Source organism: Phyllostomus hastatus, unplaced genomic scaffold (genome assembly GCF_019186645.2).
Source record: "Phyllostomus hastatus isolate PE091 unplaced genomic scaffold, TTU_PhHast_1.1 phas_scaffold_216, whole genome shotgun sequence".
In the NCBI taxonomy this organism is placed as follows: domain Eukaryota; kingdom Metazoa; phylum Chordata; class Mammalia; order Chiroptera; family Phyllostomidae; genus Phyllostomus; species Phyllostomus hastatus.
In genome coordinates this window covers 1018895-1037055 of record NW_025334018.1, presented here as the reverse complement: position 1 = coordinate 1037055, position 18161 = coordinate 1018895, and the positions used below count along the sequence as shown (strand labels likewise).

At 37.8% G+C, this 18161-nt stretch overlaps 1 protein-coding gene across 3 annotated transcripts in view; it reads left to right on the top strand.

The window, feature by feature from the left end:
• Window positions 1-18161, top strand: part of BCL9 (BCL9 transcription coactivator) — a 90951-nt gene that overhangs the window by 29666 nt on the left and 43124 nt on the right. Inside the window, exons 1-2 of one of the 3 annotated variants that reach the window (XM_045816495.1) lie at window positions 13530-13549; window positions 16895-16957. The exons of the other annotated variants lie outside the window; for them this stretch is intronic. The gene's annotated coding sequence lies outside the window, so the exon portion shown is untranslated. Of the gene's footprint in view, window positions 1-13529; window positions 13550-16894; window positions 16958-18161 lie in introns of those variants that run through there. 3 annotated transcript variants of the gene reach the window in all.

Below are 18161 nucleotides of genomic sequence, written 5' to 3'. Positions count from 1 at the left end.
CTGGAGAAATCAGCGGAAAAAGAAAACTCTTAGATTGGTTTTACAGGTCAGGAGTCTTCTGGGTAAACAAATAGGAAAGATAGGCAAGTGGAGGAAGGGCACCCAATAAAAGGAAACATGTGCAAGGTCAGGGAGCCATTTGAAAGCAAGCCTTTTTAGTAACTAATTATTTTCTTGAAAAGAATTCTTTTTGGAGAGAGTAGAAGGAAACAGAGCAAAGGGACAGAAAAGGAAGGAACTGTCCCATAACAAGGAATTTGAACTTTATCTTGTAAGATTCTGACAGTACTTTGAAATAGGGCAAGAATGCAGTCAAAGATATTAACAGAGGTGGTGAGGGTCATTGGCAATGAGGATGAGGAGGAAGGGATATATTTAAAACATTTTGGAGATAGAATCTGTAAGATGATGTGGGAGTGAGAGAGGGAAAAGAGTCTAGAGTGACTCGGTTTCTGGCTTTGCCACCTGGGTTTTAAAGGTGCCATTCTCTCAATGAATAAGTACCTATCAAAATAACTTTAATGTAAATGGATTAAATGCTCCAATCAAAAGACATCACATAGCTGAATGGATGAGAAAACATGACCCGCACATATGTTGCCTACAAGAGACCCACCTCAGGGCAAAAGACCTACACAGACTGAAAGTGAAGGGTTGGAAAAAATGTTCCAAGTAAATAGACAGGAAAAAGAAAAAGCTGGGCTAGCAATATTTATATCAACAAAACAAACTTCAAAACAGACCATGAAAAGAGACACAGAAGGACACATCATAATACTCAAGGGAAGAATCCATCAAGAAGCCATAAATATTGTAAATATATATGCACCCAACATAGAAACACCCCAAATAGATAAGGAAAATTTTAGAGGATTTCAAGAAAGATATAGATAGCAACACACTTATACTAGAAGATTTTAACACCCCACTGTCAACAATGTCTAGATCTTCCAAACAAATTATCAAGTATACAGTGGAACTGAACAATGTATTAGATCCAGTGGACTTAACTGATATGTATAGAATATTTCATCCCAAAGCAGCAAAATATACATTCTTTTCAAATGCACATGGAACATTTTCAAAGATAGACCACATGATAAGACACAAAACAAACCTCAACAAAGTCAAGAAAATTAAAATCATATCAAGCATTTTCTCAGACCACAAGGGCTTGAAACTAGAAACCAACCTCAAGAGAAAAATTCAAAAAATTTCAAACTCATGGAGAATGTATAGCATGCTATTAAACAATGAATGGGTTAATAATGAAGAAATAAAAAAGTATCTGGAAACAGGTCTGGCTGGCGTAGCTCAGTGGATTGAGCGCAGACTGGGAACCAAAGAGTCCCAGGTTTGATTCCCAGTCAGGGTACATGCCTGGGTTGCAGGCCATAACCCCCAGCAACCGTACATTGATGTTTCTCTCTCTCTCTCTCTCTCTCTCTCTCTCTCTCCCCCCCTCCCTTCCCTCTCTAAAAATAAATGGATAAAATCTTTAAAAAAAATCTTAAAAAAAAGTATCTGGAAGCAAATGAAAATGAACACCCAGCAATCCAAAACCTATGGGACACAGCAAAGGCAGTCCTGAGAGGGAAGTTCATAGCAATGCAGACCTACCTAAAAAAGATAGAAACATTTCAAATAAACAACATAACAGTAAATCTATAAGAAATGGAGGAACACAACAAAAAAAGCCTAGAGTGAATGGAAGGAAGAAATAATCAAGATCAGAGCAGAATTAAATGACCTAGAGAATAAAAGCACAATTCCAAGGATCAATAAATCCAGGAGCTGGTTCTTTGAAAAGATAAACAAATTAGATAAGCCTTTAAGCAGACTTATCCAGAGAAAAAGAGAGAGGACCCAAATAAATAAAGTCAGAAGGGGAAGAGGAGAAATTACAACTGATACCACAGAAACAAAAAGGATTGTAAGAAATTACTGTGAAGAACTATATGTCAAGAAATTTGACAACATGGGTGAATGGACATATTTCTAGAAAAAAATAAAATCTTCCAAAACTCAATGAAGAAGAAGCAGAAAGCCTGAACAGACAAATAACAGCTGGTGAAATTGAAGCAGTAATAAAAAAACTCCTGGTATGCAAAAGCCCTGGACTGCACTGTTTCACAAGAGAATTTTACAAAACATTTAAAGAAGAGCTAACCCCTATCCTTCCCAGACTATTCCAAAAACTACAAGAAGAGGAAAGACTCCTAAGCTCTTTTTATGAGACCAGCATCATCCTAATCCCCAAACCAGACAAAGACACAAGAAAGAAAGAAAATTATAAGCCAATATCATTGATGAATATAGATGCTAAAATCCTCACCAAAATATTGGCAAATTTGCGTCCAGCAATATATGAAAAAGATCATACACCATGATCAAGTGGGATTCATCCCAGGGATGCAAGATGGTATAATAAACATAATATATCATATAAACCAAAGGAAACACAATCAGATGATGACATTAATAGATGCAGAAAAAGCATTTGATAAGGTACATTACCCATTTATGATGATAGTACTGAGCAAAATGTGGGTAGAGGGAGCATACCTCAACATAATAAAGGACATATATGAAAAACTTACAGCCAACATCAAAGTCAACTGGCAAAAACTAAAAGCTTTCCCACTAAGATCAGGAACAAGGCAAGAATGTCCACTCTCACCACTTATATTCAACATAATATTGGAAGTCCTAGCCACAGCAGACAAAAAAAAGAAAAAAAAAAAAAAAAAGAAAAGAAAAGAAAAAGAAATAAAAGGCATCCAAATTGGAAAGGAGGAAGTAAAGCTGTCACTGTTTGTAGATGACATGATAGTGTACATAGAAAACTTTATAGACTCCAACAAAAATCTACTGGATCTAATAAGTGAATTTGGCAAAGTGGTGGGATACAAAGTCAATATTCAGATATCAAAGGCATTTTTGTACAACAACAATGAAATACCAGAAACATATATCAGGAAGAAAATTTGATTAGCTATAGTAACAAGAAAAATAAAGTACCTAAGAATAAACCTAACCAAGGAAGTAAAAGACCTATACTTAGAAAACTATACAAAACTGAAGAAAGAAATTAAAGAAGACACAAATAAGTGGGAGCATATACTATGTGCATGGATTGGAAGAATTAACATCATCAAAATGTCCATACTACCCAAAGCAATTTATAGATTCAACACAGTCCCTTTTAAAATACCAATGACATATTTCACAGGTATAGGACAAACATTTCAAAAATTTATGTGGAACCATAAATGACCCTGAATAGCTGCAGCAATTTTGAGAAAGAAGAACAAAGTAGGAAGGATCACAATACTTGACATCAAACTATATTACAAGGCACAGTAATCAAAACAGTCTGGTACTGGCCTGAGAACAGACACATATAGCAGTGGAACAGAATAGAAAGCCCATAAATAAACCCATGTCTCTACAGTTGATTAATATTTGACAGAGGGAACAGAAGCATAAAATGGAGTAAAAGTAGTCACTTCAACAAATGGTGTTGGGAGATTGGGACAGCTACATGCAAAAAAAATGGAACTTGACCACCAACTAACACCAAACACAAAAATAAACTCAAGTTGAATAAAAGACTTAAATATACATTGCAACACCATAAAAGTCCTAGAGGAGAACATAGGCAGGGAAATAAGATATTCCATGCAGCAATATTTTCACAATATGTACCCTAGAATGAGGGACATAAAGGATAGAATAAATAAATGAAACTTCATTAAATTTAAAAAAAGCTAAATGAAACATCAGCAAAACAAAAACGGGACCAACCATATGGGAAAATATACCTGCCAATGATTCCTCGGACAAGGGTTTGTTCTCCAAAATATATAAATACCCTACATGACTCCAATCCAGGGAGACAAACAATCCAATGAAAGAATGGGCAAAGGACCTGAACAGATATTTCTCCAAGAGGACACACAGAGGGCCCATAGACACATGAAAAAATACTCAGTATCACTAGACATTGGAAAGATGCAAATTAAAACCACAATGAGATACCACTTCACTCCGGTCAGAATATCCATCATAAATCAACAAACAATGAGTGCTGATGAGATTGTGGAGAAAGGGGAACCCTAGTACACCATTGATGGGAATGCAGACTGGTGTAGCCACTGTGAAAAACAGTATGGAATTTCCTCAAAAAACTAAAAATGGAACTGCCTTTTGACCTGGCAATTCCACTGCTGGGATTGTACCCTAAGAATCCCAAAACACCAATTCAAAAGAACCCATGCACCCCAGTGTTCATAGCAGCACAATTTACAGTATCCAGGTGCTGGAAGCAACCTAAGTGCCCATCAGTAAATGAGTGGATCAAAAAGCTGTGGTACATTTACCCAAGGAATACTACACAGCAGAAAGAAAGAAGGATCTCCTACCCTTTGCAATAGCATGTATGGAACTGGAGAACATTATGCTAAGTGAAATAAGCCAGGCAGTGAAAGATAAATACCGTATGTTCAGCTATAAGTGGAACCTAATCAACAAAACAAACAAGCAAGCAAAATATAACCAGAGACACTGAAACAAAGAACTGACAGTAACCAGAAGGGATAGGGTAGGAAGATAGAAGGGGAAAGAAGGGGAAGGGTTGTCAAGGAACATATATAAAGGACCCATGGACAAAGCCAAATGGGGTTAGGATTGAGTGTGGGAGGTGGGGGTGGGTGGGTGGGGTAGGAGATAGTAGGGGTGGGAAAATGGAAACAACTGTATCTGAACAACTAAAAATTAAATAAAGTAAAGGTGCTTTTTTCTGAATTAAGAAACAGGGGAGAGAGTTTATAAAAAGAGGATCAGCCACAGGAGATTTGTTCTGTTTATGTTAAATCTAAAGACTCTATAGGACATCTTGATGGTAATGCTTACCAGAGCTTGTGGTTGGAAAAATCCAGCTAGTATTGTTCAGCCAACAAATATTTATTGTCTACTTTCTATGTGCCAACTTGTGTGTCCAACAGGATGCCTGGGCTAAAGATATTGGTTTGAGTTATTGTTTGTAAGTGGCAATTGAAAATAATAGAAAATCACTCAGGGACAGCATGTTGAATGAAAAGGGAAGTTTTGGGATGGAATTCAGGGGATCCTCTATATTTAATGAAAAGGTAGAAGAAAACTGAGGAAAAGTGAGAAGCATGAGAAGTAGAAAGGTGTTACCAAAGAAGCCCTGTCAGGGAAAGACCTGCAAGAGCCACTGAGGTATCAACTGCACAAATCCCATGAAGAATCAGACAGATGTAGGCTGGAAAGTACCTTTTACATTTGACAATACGAAGCCAATTGTGAAGAGGTGAAAGTAGTTTCTACCAAGTGCAGCAGATTGGAGTGTTACATTGTCATCTTTTTAAGGGGGAGCATGTTTCCAAATTTTTATATATTTATGCTCTCTACCTTTCACTCTTCTTCTTCATCCTTGTCCTTTTGCCTACCCCACAGCCACTTTCCCTGGTACAACATTGTTGACTGATTTTTCACCTGAATTCCAGACACATTTTCAACTACTCATTGGACACCTCAACCTTGATCTTTATGGGCAGTTTGAGCAAAACAAAACACATTCACTTCCATCTAAAAAGACAGAATCTCCTCCTCTCTTCCCTCTCCTGGTTAAATAAGACCAGACTTTATATAATCCCCCAAGCTAGAAACTTGTACTCCTTGAACTCTTTTTTTCCCTTACATTGTACATCAAATAGTAATGAAGATCTATTAAGTCCACTTTAAAATGTCTCCAAATTAAGCATTTTCTTTCTCCATTTAGCACTGTGTACATACTTGTTTTAGGAATTATTTTATTTTATTGTAATTTTGTATACGTTCATGTTTTTTTCTCTGAATTGAAATCCTTGAGAGTAAGGTTGTTGTTCCCTTAAATAATCTTATAATCCTGCCACTAGTATAGTACCTGGCAGCTGGCAGATGCTCAATGCATAAATGTGGAATGAATGAGTGAATGAATGAATGAACAAACGAACGGACAAGACCTTTTCATATTTGACATTTGCTTTACTGTCCAGAAGCTTATGGAAGCCTTTCTCTCTCTGTGGTTCTGTCCTTCCTGTTTTCTGAACTGCCTGCCAACTCACCTTCTGCACTTTAGCTCTAGTTGGATGACATGTGACTTTTGCGTGAAGAAAATCAGCTGCATTAAACGAACCAGTTATGAATTTTCCCCTCCACCTCTAATAGAGGAAAATATTTCTCAGATGAAAAGAGTGATAGATAATCTAGTCATGGGTGGGTAGAGGTGTGGGTAATTACTCGAAAGTAAATTACTCCTTCATTGCAGGGACACTCTCTCTCTAAGATTACCCCGATGTGTGACACAGAATAGGAACCCAGTATATGCCAGTTGAACAAATGAATAAATGAATGAGCAAAAGCTCGAATGCAGAGGAGAATGTGAATCAGATCCCTGGTTTCAAAGAACCACTTTCATTATCACCAGGAAAGATTAGCTTTAAGGACTTTTTAGGCTGTGGGCTGTTAGGTGAGGTTCTTACTAGGGAGATCCTAGGCCTTCAGTCTCCAAAATGTGTGATCATATTCTGTTTAACTGATACTTTAGATAACAGTTTCAGGGACAGGCATATGCCCTAAAGGGGACTGGATGGATGTAAACAGTCCTAAAGAAATCAGCCCCATTGGGCCAAATGAGGGAAGAGGAATGGACAGGACATAGACTCCCCGATACCTCTGTCTCAGGCAACTTCCTTTCTGTCCTTTGCAGATGCCAGCCTCAGATTGCTGAGAGTTCCATATTCATCAGGCCATTTCTCATACCTTTACGTGGAGGGGCCTTATTTATTTATTTATTTATTTATTTATTTATTTATTTACTCTTGGCAACGTTGTAGACATTTTTTCCCCTATAAAACAAACAAACATATTTTATTTTGCCTCAGATTAGAAAAGCTGTATGTTGTCTTAGCCAATTATCCCAACATGGCTGTCTTTAGAGGGGCATAGTTGTATGGGTCACATCATGTAACCTTTCTGGGCCATAGTTTTCTCATCTGTCAACTGAAGGGGATGGTTGACTTACTCAAATTCTCCCTTAGACCTACCATGCTGTGATTTGGGGGTTCATAATGCTTTCCTCATCATGCTAGTCACAGAGGCTCTCCCCTATTTGTCTGACATGCTCTTGTAGCACCAAAAATGATTAATTAAAACTTTATATTCACACAAAAGACAGAAGAGAATCAGGAGAATGGCATGAGGCTTCCTCTTATAAAAGGTTTCTTCATTTTACCAAAACATTTATTTATTCATTAATATATTCATTTATTTTTCATCTTTTAAAATTAATCATTAATTAAGTTCATTAAATTATTTTTATAGTTTGTTCTAAGAGGCAGTTTCCTGCTCTCATTCAAGATTCCTTAAAAGTGTGCTCTTCCAATAGGTCAAACTAGGATTACCTGTGACCAAGGGACTTTCCCTGAGTCCTTCTCTTGCCAAAGTTGCCCATACTCTTAGCAGTGGTAACTAACCAATCCTTGTGACCAGCAGAAAATAAGGAAGGAATCCTTAGCTCCCAAAGGTCTTCACCCATAAAAATTCTTCCCAGCAAAGCAAAAGATGGAGGCCAGGGAAGCTATCTGTGTGTTACCACAGCTGAGGGCTAAAGCTCTTGTACTGTTCTGCCTAATGAGCAGCTGGAACCAATCTCTGACAAAGACAGACTCAAACTTGGTCTCAGGTAACCTGCCTGTGCATCTTCCATCCATCAGGCTGTACCCCATGGGGACTACCCAGATGACCCTGATGACACAGTGGGTCACAAATATGCCTAGGCATGTCTCATTACAATTAGAGACAATTAATTAGTGGGCAAGAGGCAATGCTCAGTGTTCTATGACATTCGCAGTGTGCAATCAGTTGTGGCATTCATGATCTATTCTGGGCCTTGTAACTCCAAGGTGGTGCAGACGATTGCTCGTATTAACTCCATTTTACATGGGAAGAAAGTAAGGCTGCCTGGTCTGAGACCTGAGTTTTCTGATTCCAAATCCATTGTTCCTTTCTTCTCCTTGTGTTTTACCAACCATCACTGATGCTCCCACTTTGCAGGTGAGGGACAAACTTGATACCACCCCTGGGCCGTTATTTCAGACATAGGCAATGGTGGTTCAGTGTTTTCAGTCTCCATCAAGTTTGCTGCAGACAGAGATCCTCTTTTCTACCACAGCCAAATCACTGGATGGAGAGGAGATTAAATGACCTGGGCATTTGGTCAGGGTTTATCAGCCCCTCCCGAGGGTGACATTGAGATCCCTGGGTTCTCCCTCAACAGGGAAAAAACACCCCTTCCTGCACCCTATTCCCATTTTCCTCCACGGAAAAATCCCTGAATGATAGGAACTGTATTCACCACAGGGTGTAGCTGTGGGCAGTTCTCCAGAAAGAGAAGTCAAAGAACAACCTCCAACTTCTGAGGATAACCCCCTGATGAGATGGCACAGGAAGCATTTACTAAAGGTCAGGGAAGATGTACCTTCCTAGACCTCCAGATTCTGAAGATGTGTATAAGCTCCTTGGTTTTGCCCCAAACTAGTGCACATTTGCTCCACATACATTTATTGAACATCTACTACATGTCTGACCCTGTTCTGGGTAGTGGAGATGAAAAGCCATATAAAACAATTCTGTCCCTCCTGGAATTTATCTTCTAGGGGAGTATAGACTATAGGCCAGGTTTGGCCCAGATTTTTGCTGCAAAATTCCCTAAGAGCCAGGTGGCCTATGTTTTTCTATTCTAACCTCTTCAGCAATCAATAGAAATAACTTCTGGGATAGGCTGCTGCTCAGGTGGCTGAGGCAACTCTTCACCTGAGTTGACCAGAGGTGACTGGCCAATATTACAGTCTGATCCCCTTAAAATTTCCTTCGAAGAAAGTGTCCATAGGCTGAAGGTTCAATTCCCTGTAGTATTTAAGAACAGAAGCTTGGGCTTTGTTTATTGGTTTTTGTTTTCCTCAATGGAATACCCAACAAAGAATAGTTTTGTGTGTGTATCCACATATCTGAGTCTCTTTTTAGACTTTGAGAATTAAAGAGAGCCAGAGAATCCCTAGAACTTTTTTCACAGAAATAAATAAATAGAACTCAAGTGTTAGAATCCAGAAAAGATTGTGTAAGAGAAGATTTTCTACAGATAGAAGTTGTGAAAAGAGTTAAAATACATAATTCTGATAGGGGCAAATATTTGCCACAGTATAAGAATTCTAAGGCACAAAGTCTAATTAATAGAAGTTCCTTGGGGTGCTTGTGTTGGTGTGTGGGGGAGCATCTTATTCTCCTTAGAGTGGAGCATGTATTAGACACTCAATAAAGACTTTTTAATTGATGAGTATTGCTGGCTAAGAATAAGGTTGAGAGGCTCACCCTGTACCATAGAACCACAGGTTCTCAGAGACAGAAGGAACCTTGGAGATGTCTTCTCCAGTTCCTTCTGTTACAGATGGGATGGGGTGGGGGAAATGTACTTCTGTGTGACAGTGATTATATTGATTACAACAGTGAGGAGTCTCTGGAGTGGACCCAGGTTTAATTCCTGACCTTGTCATTTAATAACAGTGAGGGGTTTTTGTTTTTGTTTTTGTTTTTTTAAAAATTGCTCATTTATTTAGTTCTCAATTACCTAATCTCTAAAATGGGAAGTATTGTTGTGAAGGTTAAGTCAGAAAATGCATATAAAACGGTCAACATGGAAGAAAAAGTGACTTGCTCAAGTCACACAGCTAGTTAGAGATAAACCTGAAAATAACTAGGTTTCCTCACTACCTGTCATGTGCTTTTTTTCTGCAACCATTGCACTATGCCAGAAAAGAGTAGCAGGACAGGTAAGATGTAGGTTTAGAGTGGGTATTCCTATTATTTACTAAGGGCAACTGTGTGCCAAGTACTACCAGCATTCCATATGTGTTAATTTATCAATCCTACAGAAACATTACATGGCATTATTATCATCCCTAAGCTAGATATGGACAAACAAGGCTTAGGTAGACTAAATAATTTACCCAAAATCAGATCTGTCTGACCCCCTAACCCAGGCCTTACTCTATGCTGTGAACACTGTGGTAAGAATATTGAGGTAGATTACTGCATTTTGCCATGTATAATGTGTACTTTTTGCCCAAATTTTTGAGGGAAAAATAAGGATGAGCATTACACATGGGTAGTACTAATTCCATATCTATATAAATGTTAATCTTTATTCATGCTTATGCATTAAAAGTGTAACTTTAGAAAGCAATAATGATATCCATATGCAAAATAATACCCTTTATAATATAAAAAACAAATACTTAAATATAAAAAAAACTAAAAATTGAATGAAAAAATTTAAACATGATTTTTTTCAAAAAATCATGAAAGGTTGGGCCAAAAACATGGGTGTGCATTATACATGGCAAAATATGGTAATTGTTAAGTGCAAAGAAGAGGGACTCCGGACAAGGCTGTTGGTAGAGCACTTTCTACCTTCTACCGTTGTCACTGATCTTAGTGTCTGCCTCTTCATGAGACTGATTGTCATTTGTGGAAGGACATTATGATTTGAGTGGATATCATTTTTACACTACTTGTTTCACTGTGTAGGAGAATCTGTGTAGACAAATGAAGAATCTACTGCCATCTGGGACCAAAATTACAGAAGAACAAACTATCTGTACACCTTGATGGCAGGTGATGGTGTTTTATTTCCAGTATGAAATGCCAAAGAGTTCAGGAATGATAAAATTATCCCAGTTTTTCTTATGAACTCCTAGAAGTCATCTTTGTTGGTATAAATGAGATCATTTAGCCTAATTAGTTCCAAGCTTAATTAGCAGTAATTATCCCAACATGGGAGTAATATCCAAGCAGGAAGTGCCGAGTCCTCGATTAGATAGATCTCTAATTGGTGTTACAATATTGTAATTAAAGCGTGTTTGTACTCCTCTGCTGCTGTACGCCATTTGTTTCATGTCTGGTTAAACAGGGAGACCCATCAGCCTTTGTGGGGCCAGGACATTAAATCTGATTAATATAACATGTTAACCTCCGATACAAGCGGAACCTAATCAACAAAATAAGCAAGCAAAATGTAACCAGAGGCATTGAAATTAAGAACTGACAGTAACCAGAGGGCAGGTGGAAGGGGATAATGGGGTGGAAAGGGGGAAGAGTTGTCAAGGAACACATATAAAGGACACATGGTCAAAGCCCGATGGGGGTAGGATCAAGGGTAGGAGGTGGGGATGGCTGGGGATGGGGGGGTAAAATGGAGACAACTGTACTTGAACAACAATAAAAAAATAAAAATAAAAATAAAAAAACAACATTGGGGGACCTGCCTCCATGGTCATGGTAACTGTGCAGCCCTGAGCTGAGGACAGTCTTGCCGAGAGGATGAGTGCTAGGTCCACTCATCCCTTCCACTCCTGTGTAGCATGTGCAGGATAATTTAAATTTAAAAACATAAGTATTTGATCAAAGGGTCATTTTGTAAGTTTTATAGTTTTGAGGACTGCCTCATATTATAACCCAGAGGAGACTGTACAAAAAGAACAAATAATAATAGCTATCTTTTATTGAGCATTTACTATGTTCCAGGTGCCATGCTAAATGCTTTAAATAGCAAAACTCATCAAATCTTCATAGAAAGCTATTGTAACGCTTGTTTTATAGACAAGAACCTGAAGATGAGGGAGGGGCTTCACCAGGCTAACTCCAAGATCATCCCTTCAGGTCTCACCTTGAACATCACTCCTCCAGAAGGCCACCTCTGACCTCTTGACCAGGTTAGCTCCCTGATATAGCTCCTTGTCATTTTTCCTCACACACACTTTATTATACTTTTATTATCCATCTTCCCCACCATATGATTAACTCATATGTGCCTCCTTTTTACTGCTCTGTGCCCAATGCCCAGCACCTAGCAAAGTGCCAGCCATGTAGCAGGTGTTTAAAAATAAGAGCTAAATGAATCATCAGTCACCCAACTTGAGTGATTCAAACTCAGCTTTGTGTGATTCTTTAGTCTTTGTGTTTTCCATTACATCATGCTTCCTTTTTTTAGTGTTTAAAATTCCAAAATTAACTTTCTAGGTAGTACAAGTACAAGAAATAAGTATTTTGGGAAGGGATAGGGGGATAGATTTTCTTTCCTCCCATTTCAAAATGTTGTATTACAATTTTGCAAACAGATCCCTTAACCATTCATCATATTTATCAATTTAATGCTGCAACCTTATGTTATAGTTTAACAACTTTTGTCCATATGCAAATAATTGGTAATTGGGTCTAATGAGCCCAAGGGAATTAAGTAAACCAGATAGGATTTATGCACATTTACATATTATTAGATCTGCAAATTTTTAAAGTGTAAGTAGCACATTCTCAGAATCTGTAATTTAGTGATTCCCAGCTATAGTTTTGGCATACCCCAGTAATGGCCAGTTATTTTGGACAACAACATAAAATTCTCTGGAATTTATTTTTCAAATTAACTTTGCTGAGTATTTAAAAAGACAATATGGCACATAGAACATTGTGGAGCAATAAGAGGCAGGCTGGATTAGAATTGGTCCAATTTGTATAAAATATTAGAAATCAACTGCTATTTAATCTTGGTCACTGCTGTAACATATTTAGGGATTAAGAACCTCAAAAAGGATATTTGTTTACTCATTAAAACAAATTTTAAACTTAAAGTATAAAATTCACAAATGGGCATAAATGAAAAGGTCCCCTTCCACCTTGCCCCATTCTTCAGTCACTTCAGAAATAACCAATTTTTCATCTATCTATCTAGAGATATTCTATGCATATGGAAATATATACATTTTAAAAGGTATTATTTCTTGATAAAACACCATACTACACAATGAGTCATAAAGGTGAATTAGCTCACTTTCTAGTCTAGGCAAAGACAGGAAGTGAGAATGAGAAATGCAATACACAGAAACCCAAAGTACAAAGCTCTATAAGTCTATTTTCTTATAAAACTAGTTGTAAACATTGTGATGAGAGATTGAAATTTGAAATATGTTACTAATGAATGAGACATGTTGTTTGACTTACAAAAATAATGACATCACCAAGTATGAGTCCTGAGTCTTTTTGGGTTTTTCTGTTCTAACTCAGGATGATGTTTCTATACTGCTCTTTATTTAATACCAGCATGAGGCAAAAGAGATGGGTTCCAGTAACTGTGAGCAACTTAACTTGCCACTGGTCTCTGTCATTAGAGGACTTAGGTGAAAAAAAGTGAGGATGAATTCATGCAAATTTAGTACCATCAAAAGGGAAAAGTTTATATAAAGGACTTCATCATCACATTGTTTTGCATGGACAGGACTTGAATATCATGGATGACTTTTTTCAATTTTTAAAAATATGTTTATTAATTTTTAGGGAGAGAGGAAAGGAGAGAGAGAAACATTGATGTGAAAAAGAAACATCGATTGGTTGCCTCCCTTATGCACCCCGACTGGGGATTGAACCCGCAAATTAGGTATGTGTCCCAGAATTGAATCCCCAACTGTTTGGTGTACAGGTCAATGCTCCAACCAACTGAGCCACACCAACCAGGGCTTAGATGACTATTTTAGTGCAAGAAAATCCACAAAGCTTCCTGTTGCTATTACACTAATATTTGGGGGGAGGAGTGCTTTTAAATAACCAGAAAGAATCTAATCATGATATTAAGATAATTGGATTTGCATTTATGTAAGTAACAAATAAGCCAAATTAAAATTGTTGCAATATAAGTATCTTATGATATGTAAGGAGTGCCCTAGCCAAGGTCATCATCAGCTTACTATTATTTATATTTAGAATTTATTGAGCCCTGCATGTGGTAGGCTTTGTAGAAAACCTGGTGCCCTGGGGACTGATAGTCTTAAGTTATTTATCATCTCATTTTGTTTATCAAAGACTTGCCTAGAGTGCCTGTGGCTTTTCTTTTCACCAAAGTCTCACCTTTGATGGAAATAGACTCTGATACTTCTTTTATGACTGTGGAAGGCTCTCATGACTCTAAGTGTGATTCTTTTTTGAAATGTGCCTTTGGCAAACAATAGGAACAATGCAGTGGAATGTTACGGAAATATCATCTAGAACCACAGTAACCTTTTGTCCTTATTTTAAATATTCTATTTTATTACATGTATAAATGCACTTGTATTTTGTGTTCCAACTTTTAGCCTAGAAAATATAAGCACTAGGGCTGGAACAAAGTAGGTTTAGTTTGAGGCTCAACCCTTTTTCTTTTCTTAGTGGGAAAATGAGTTTTGCTTTGTTTCTTTGCACCTCAATCTTTCCATTTGATCTCTAAGGCCTCTTTTTTTCTTGGCATTATACTAGTTAGTATGACCTTTGGAGCAGTGCTCCCAAAGTTTTTCACCAATTGTCTTTTGTATGTGTGTTTTCTTTCTTTCTTTTTAAAAATGTCTTCATGATATCAAGCTCTAAATGAATCTGGCCACAATCCATATGATTAATTGACATTATGTCTATAAGGAGAAACTCCAGATATATTTGAAATATAAGTTAATTGATTGTTTTCCTTTTACCCAGCTTAACTTTAGAAAACCTTCTACCTCCATGAAACCTTAATATAATTTGAGTTCTCTCTTTCAAGATATATATCCTCATGGCTCCTAGCCAGCTTTTTCTTGCCATTACAATATTTCCAAGAATCTGCCTGTCTCCTCCTTTGGCAAATAACTGTCTGTGTGACTTCAGGTATTCTCTTTTTGCCGTAAATAAATTTAATTAGTACTGCTGTGTTTTAGGGCAGGGACCAGGTGACATTAGTCTTACTGGGTTTCCTCCTCTCTATGCCAAGGTCTTTGCACATATTAGGCATTCACAAATGGTGGCTAAATTTCTGACAATTCATCCTCATCACATCCATCAGACCCTCCTTCAAAGAAACCTTTATGGATTAATTTAGTTCAGACTTTCTGTTCCTTTAATTTGCATTCCATAATATTTTTCTATAGATGGTTTGTGTCATATTATCTTGTGTAGTTATTCATTCTAGTGATTCCTTTTGAAGTATGAGTAAAGCATAAGGGAAAGGTACCCAGGTTTGGAATTAGGAAGCTTGGGTTCTACTTCTCTGCTAATTTACTAATTGAATGACCAAGGACAGTCATTCAACCTCCCTAGGTTTCAATGTTGTTGTTTTTGTTGTTGTTGTTATTGTTTAATCTAAAAGATAATGGGAGGATAGGTCAAATGATTCTAGAGTTAGAATTATGATTTAGGGCATATTGGGTCCCTACCAAGATTATAAACTTCTCAAAGACAAAGGATCTCCTTTTTCTACAATATGGAATAGAGATACTACTTGACAGAGATGGTGCTTAATAAATTTTTTCTTAGAAAGATTGCTATTCTACCTCTTCCAGTGAGAAAGTTAAATCTGAGAGTGTCCCTCTGATATCAGAGCCCATGAACACCTGAAGGGGCTCTCAGACCCACTGTGGAAAACGGTGTTCTAGACTTGGACATCAGGAGCTAAGAACACCGTATCAGTCATGAAGTTGAGGGGTACACCTAACAGCTTTGCTTTTTTGAGTAAATGTGTTTATGGTTTGTGCTGCTTTCCTCAGTCAGATCATTTCCTTACAAGTAATGAGGGCTGTGTGTGATATGGTTGAAATCAGTCCCTAGCCTGAGATGGGAAACTCACGTGATGCTGAGTGGGGCCCATTATCCCAGCGGCACTCACAGGAATGCTAAGTCTGGCAAATATTAACTCAGGAGCTGCAGCAGCAGTTAGGAGATAGCAGTCTGTCCACTTCCTGAACCTACCACTTTGAGAGGGTTTTCAGATTTTCCTTTCCTTGGCCTGAGCATTGCACTTATTTCTCCCTTTATTCATTCTCCCCTGTTTAAAAAAAGCAAAAACAAAACAAGACATTATATTTCCTCCATTTGTGTCCAGCTGGAAACCCTGATATTCTCATTCATTTTGGGACAGAAAGCTTTTCCTCTTTTGCCCAAATGGTGTACAATATATTTATTCATCTTCTCTGCCTCCAAGCCGTAGGCCTGGGCAATGAAACAGTTCTGGAGTATTCCAGACATCTCTGGGAATAGATTCTCATGCAGACAGCTATGGATAGAATAGGTGGGTTGTTAGAGGAACTCAAAACCGCTCCTATGTGCTGGACAGGCTTTCCTTGGAGGAAGAGAAGCATTTATTTTCCCATATGGCAGAGAATGGAGGAGTGACATATTAGGTGGAAGAAAGTTAATACACATCTGAATGCATGTAAAGAAAAGACATGACTAACAGGGAGGAGTTGTGGTTTAGGTTAAAACCACAAAGGAAATGAAGGACATTACCATCTTCCTCTTTGTGGGTAGAGGATTCTCCTTTGTCTCATCTCATGGGCTATGTGAGACTGAATCTTCCTATAGGAATATATTTATTGCTCCTACCCTTCTAGGAAAGCACTGTGCACACTGGCTTGTGGTCTTAAAGCGTTTAGACTTGATTTTTAAAGCGTAAACATGCCATAAAATATCCCCATTTCCAAATCTGCTTTCACAAACATGCTTCTTTCATCTTAATTAAAAAAGGAAAGAAATAAAGCTCTCTGGGAAATGAAGGGAAGGAAAGACTTTTCCCAAGTTACCCAAGTAATTTCATGACTTTAATTCTCCTTTATTTTCCTGGAAGAGAACTTCTAAAGTTTGATGTAGCGAAGAAAATTATTAGTGGTTGTGTTCTCCTAATAGCAACCATTTGTTGAGGACTTACTATGTATTGGGTATTTTCCTTATATTATCTCTGAACTTCCAAAGGTCTGAGATATCAATTGTATTATCTCCATTTTTATAGGTGAGAAAACTGAAGCTAAGAAAAAATCAACTCATACTATGTGATCCTGAAGCTTGCACTCAGGTGTGTTTGCTGGTAACACTGTGCTCTCCCCTGCCTCTTCTTAAAATCTGATTTTAGAAATATTTTAGCCACTGATGCCACAAACTTGGAACATTTGAAACCTCATTCTGCCTCTTACTACCTAAAGACCCTAAGCATATTATTTGACCCCTCTAGACCTTATCTGGTATGTCCTGACTTGAATGACAATTGCTTAGGTAATGTTGGGAAAAGTCCTCCTTAGTGGCCTCTTATTAAAATTAAATGAACCAACTGAAATGAAAGTATAGCATATCAACTGGCACACAAACCCCCCCAAAGATAGTCATACATAATTGTGTATAGGTGAGGTTGTAGACCAAGCTGTGAAAGAGATGAAGTTTGCCTGAGGGAACCTTCCATTTCCTTAAACTGCCTTAAGTTATCTCTCTCTAGCAAAAGGTCCATCCAGGTGTAAATGGCTATGTTACACCTGGAAGAAAAAAAGCCATTACTCTTCAAAAATGAAAACAAAAGGACCTGCCTAGTGTGGCTCAGTGGACTGAGTGCAGGCCTGTGAATGAAAAGCTTGCTGGTTCTATTCCCAGTCAGGGCACATGCCTGGGTTGCAGGCCATGTCCCCAGTTGGGGGCGTATGAGAGGCAACCTATCAATGTGCCTCTCACACGTTGATGTTTCTCTCTCTCTTTCTTCCTCCCTTCCCCTCTCTCTAAAGGTAAATAAATAAAATCTTTAAAAAAGAAAAAAAAGCAAGCATGTAGAATTCTGTCCTCTTAAAGCTCAAGACAAAGATTGTTTCTTGGTTTATTGGTATGGAATGGTGGGAGTGTTGGGAGGGGAGTAATAAGAAGCCATCTGAGTCCCCCAGCCACGCAGTGCAGGAGGACCCAAGGCAGCCCTTTAATCTCATGCTTTTACTGAATATGTTCAGTATAGGATCAGTCATAGATTCCAGGTCTCAGCTGCTTTTGATCAGAATTTTTTTTTCTTCCTCTGGTGATTTTGCATGAATTTTATACCCTGGCGACTTGCAGTTGCCCAGGTCTGTTTTTCATTGTGGATTTTGTTAAGATTTTACATCTAGGTTGCATTTGAAAGGTTTTTCTTTTCTTTTTTGTTTTTTTTGTCTCTATTATGTGTGAACTTCAGATTCTGGATTTTTTTCAGTTTATTTTCATTTCAATATAATGTTAGTGTATTTTCCTAATTACAAAAAATAGTAACT